Genomic DNA, 5,000 nt, shown 5'->3' on the forward strand with positions numbered 1-5,000 from the left:
CACACTTAATTGGGGGAGATCAAACAGACTGTGTGTTCGACAACCATCACAGAAGCGATTTTGGTTATAGCTCGAAATAAAGCGAGAGAAATACCCCCATCCACTTATTCGTCGTCCATAAGAGCTTTGTGTCCTTCGACTTTTTTTCATCCAGCGTAAACAAACAACATGCATTCACACACACACACACACACACACACACACACATCTATACAGATACCCATACAGTCACAAACATACACACGTACGCGTAGACAAACACACGCATGCAGACACACACACCATCTCTCTCTCTCTCTCTCTCTCTCTCTCTCTCTCTCTCTCTCTCTCTCTCTCTCTCTCTCTCTCTCTCCTCTCTCTCTCTCTCTCTCTCTCTCTATCTCTCTCTCTCTCTCCTCCTCACACATCCTACATCCTCACCACACACCACCACACCACACACACACACACACACACACACAACACACACCACAAAGGGAATAAGAGAGAGGGGTAGATAGGCGGAGGAATGAGGCAGAGCGAGAGGACGAGAGCGAGGGTGTGTGTGGATTTTTGGAAGGAGGGAAGAGGGGAGGTCAAGCAAAGAGAGAAAGAGAAAGAAAGAAAGGGAGGGAGGGAGGAAGGGAAGTAAAGAGACAAAGGATGGTTGAGAATAGAGGCAGAGAAAAGAGAGAGAGAGAGAGAGAGAGAGAGAGAGAGGGAGAGAGAGAGAGAGAGAGAGAGGAGAAGAGGGGGGAGAGAGAGAGAGAGAGAGAGAGAGAGAGAGAGAGAGAGAGAGAGAGAGAGAGAGAGAAAGCTAAAAGATACATTAAATTTTTAGATACATAAGTGAAGAGGGGAAGGGTAGCGAGAAAATAGACAAAGGAAGTAGGAAGGAGAGAGAGAAAAAAGATGACAGAGACAGAAAGACAGACAGAAAAAGAGTAAGAGACAAGCAGACTGAAGAACCGATAGACAGACAGAAAGAAAGAGAAAGAAACTAAAGAAAAAAACAAATGAGAAAGAAAGCATGAAAGCGAGAGAGAGAGAGAGAGAGAGAGAGAGAGAGAGAGAGAGAGAGAGAGAGAGAGAGAGAGAGAGAGACAGACAGACAGAGAAAGAGAGAGAGAGAGAGAAAGACAAACAGACAGACAGACAGACAGAGAAAGGGAGAGAGAGAAAGACAAACAGACAGCCAGACAAAGAGAAGCAATGGGACACACACACAAACAAACATTTCACAGGGCTGCTTTGTAATAGGATATGATAACACTGCATATATAAGCAGAATCGGTAAATCACTTACTGTATAACCTTACACAAACAGATGTCACTCTTGTGCAATTTTCACCTGTATTCAATTTCTCTTATTTTTCTATCCTCCATGCAGTATAAAATAATGTAATGCATTTAGATAGGGGCTAAATGCCATTATATTCTTTTCTTTGTGTTTTTACATAATAATAAGAGATGATGATTACTATAAGGATGATAATAAGTACAAAAAAGTAGGAAATAATGAAGAGTAAAAAAGTAGAAATAAAATATAAATAACATAATAATATAGTATAATAATAATAGCATAATAGATAATAAAATAAAATACAAGATAATAATAGATGAAAATAAAAATCATAATAATAAACAAAATGAAGAAGAAAAGAAGCGAAGAAGAGAAGAAAGTAAGATGAGAGATAACAAGTAATAAATCAGTGATATCAACAAAGCATAATAGCAATAGCAACAACGAAACAGACATATATAGTCGTCATGTACCGCTACGACTGGAAAAAAATATAATAAAAAAAGAGAGAGAGAGGAGAGAGAAGAAAAGGAACAACGAAAATCGGGGTGCGAGTGGGGATGCTGAAAGTGTGGATCATATGATTATGACGCAGAGGAGTGCCAAAAGCAGTGAGCAGAGCCGAGCGGGGAGAAAGGAAGAATAGACAGTCTGTAACACGCAACGCTTGGAGGGTGAGTGGGTGGCTGGGTGGCTGGATACATGGGTGAGTGGGTGAGTGGGTGGCTGGAATGGGTGAGTGGATGGGTGGGTGGATAATGGTGAGTGGTGGTGGGTGATGGATTAATGGGTGCTGGATTATGGCTGATGGGTGGGTGGTGGGTGGGTGCTCTGGATTAATGGTGGTGGTGTGGGTGGATGGATTAATGGTGATAGTGGGTGGGGGTGGCTGGATTAATTATGGTGATGGGTGGGTGGCTGGCGATAATGGTGGCTGGATTAATGCTGAGGGTGATTGGGATGGGTGGGTGGATAAGGTGGGGATGAGGTGGTGGGTGATAGATGGATGTATAATTTGTGGATGGATGGGTGGGTGCTGGATAATGGTGGGGATAGGTGGGTGGTGGGCTGGCTGGGCTGGATTAATGGGTGGGTGGATGGATGGGGGGTGGGTGGGGCGGGCTGCGGATTAATGGGTGGGTGGATGGTGGGTGGCTGCTGGCTGGATTAATGGGTGGGTGGATGGATGGGTGGCTGGCTGGGCTGGCTGGCTGGATGGATGGGTGGTGGTGGTGGCTGGCTGCTGATTAATGGGTGGGTGGATGGTGGGTGGGTGTGGTGGCTGGCTGGATTAATGGGTGGTGATGGATGGTGGGTGGGTGGGTGGTGGCTGGCTGGCTGGATTAATGGTATGTGGGGGGCTGGGTCGCTGATAATGGGTGGGTGAGGATGGGGGTGGGGGGGTGGCTGGCTGGCTGATTAATGGGTGTGTGGGTGGTGGATGGGTGGGTGGGTGGGTGGCTGGCTGCTGGATTAATGGGTGGGTGGATGGATGGGTGGGTGGGTGGGTGGCGGCTGGCTGGCTGGATTAATGGGTGGGTGGATGGATGGGTGGGTGGGTGGGTGGCTGGCTGGCTGGCTGGATTAATGGGTGGGTGGATGGATGGGTGGGTGGGTGGGTGGCTCGATGGATGGATGAGGGGATGGTGGGTGGGTGGATGGATGGGTGGATGAGGGGATGGGTAGGTGGGTGGATGGGTGGATGGATGGATGGATGGATTGAAGAAAGAAAGAAAAAATGAATGGATGGATGGATAAATGGATGTATAGCCTGCAACTCGCAACCCTGCAGCTCATGCATCTCCAGTAAACCAACATCGATATGTTCATTAATGCACTCAGATCTCAATTTTAACGCACTAAATTGAAATTATCGACGATTGTGTTATAGTTGGAAGCCTAAATTAACAAAGTATCAAAGAGAAATAATAATAATAATAATAATAAAAAGATTATTTAATAACTTCATTACTATTTAAAATCGACAAAATATTGACTAAACGCAGTGGGTCTCAGAACACCCCCTTCGGACACGCAGAGCTTTCGTATTTCAAATCTTTTACTTTTCCTGTAGTAAAAACTCTTGAAGTAAATCTCTCGAAATAAAACTCTTAAAGCAAAAAAAAAAAAAGAAAAAAAACACTTAAAATAAAGACCCTTGACAAAATAAATAAATAAATAATTTTAAAAAATGAACTCAAACAAACCAAAAAAAAAATTCTTGAAGTAAGACTCTCGAGGTAAAATTACCCGCGATGACAAGGGGATTCGATTCCACGCCTCTCGACTCTTCAACGAGATCATGACTGTGAGGATGACGGAGGGTGACGCTCCTGGTATGTGACGCACTCGCCAGCCACGCACTCGTTACGTCAATGGGCGAGTCTCGGTGCCCAGAAGGCGACCCTTGGGGACATGGGTTGTTAGATTCATGAAGGATGTGTGTGTGTGTGTGTGTGTGTGTCTGTGTGTGTGTGTGTGTGTGTGTGTGTGTGTGTGTGTGTGTGTGGTGTATGCAGGTAAGTTGTATATTATGTGTTGTGTGTGTATGTGTATGTAGTGATATGTGTACGTATGTATATATTGTGTATGTTATGTGTGTTGTATTCTCCATGTAAGTGTATTTGTGCGTATGTATATATGGATGTGTGTTAATGTATGCATGTGTAGGTATGTATATATCTCTGTATGTATGTGTATGCATGTATGTAAATGCATATGTATGTATATATGAATACATGTGTATGTATGTATATATGTATGCATGTGTATGTATGTATATATGTATGCACGTGTATGTATGTATGCATATGTTTGATGATGGTGTAGTATTGTGGTGTGTATAATATATGTTGTGGTGTATTTTGTATGCAGTATGTAGTATACATGTATTACTGTATGCATATATGTCGCAAAAACACATGGTGTATGTTACGTGGATTTGGTTGGATGGATGGATGTGTGTAGGCATGTATGTGTGTTGGTATGCATATATGTGTATAAATTATTATACATAGATGCATACATATGCGCAGATATATGTACATATGTCTATTGATGATATATATTATAGTGAAGAGGTATATATATAAAATGTATATATGTATGATGTATTATATAATAAGTAATTATATGTATGTATTGCACACATAAAGACACACACAACACACAACACACATGTATGTGTATATATATATATATATATATATATATATATATATATATATATATATATAATATATATAATATATATATATATATATATATATATATGTATATAAATATATAAACAGTAACATATGTATATATATAATATATATAACATATATAATATATATATATATACTATGATATATATTATATATATATATATATATATATAATATATATATATATAATATGTATATATTTTGTGATGTGTTAGTTGTTATGTACAATGCGCATGTGTATGCAAGCATATGACCCAACATGTAAGCTGCCCTTGACAAGATAAAAAGTGGATTAAATTATAAACTTAGCGCAGATTCTCTTTTGTGTGCCTGTGTGTCTTCCTGTGGCAGCGATTGTTGAATATAATAACATTTTACCTGAATTAGCATATAACGAAAGGATGCCATATTGCAAAATGGCAAGTGTGAATTGTGTATAATTCTTAAAAGCGGAAAAAACCACTTCAAACCAGCACTTACCTCTTTTTCTGAATTCCACGAAGACAAAA

General features: G+C 40.8%; 1 protein-coding gene across 1 annotated transcript in view; it reads right to left on the bottom strand.

Annotated features, from left to right (window-relative positions):
• LOC119575384 (arylsulfatase I-like) overlaps positions 1-5,000 on the bottom strand; it is a 142,843-nt gene that overhangs the window by 137,391 nt on the left and 452 nt on the right. Inside the window, exon 1 of the mRNA XM_037922967.1 lies at positions 4,972-5,000. This exon is cut by the window's right edge and continues 452 nt beyond it. The gene's annotated coding sequence lies outside the window, so the exon portion shown is untranslated. The remainder of the gene's footprint in view (positions 1-4,971) is intronic.

This window comes from Penaeus monodon, chromosome 1 (assembly GCF_015228065.2).
Source record: "Penaeus monodon isolate SGIC_2016 chromosome 1, NSTDA_Pmon_1, whole genome shotgun sequence".
NCBI lineage: Eukaryota > Metazoa > Arthropoda > Malacostraca > Decapoda > Penaeidae > Penaeus > Penaeus monodon.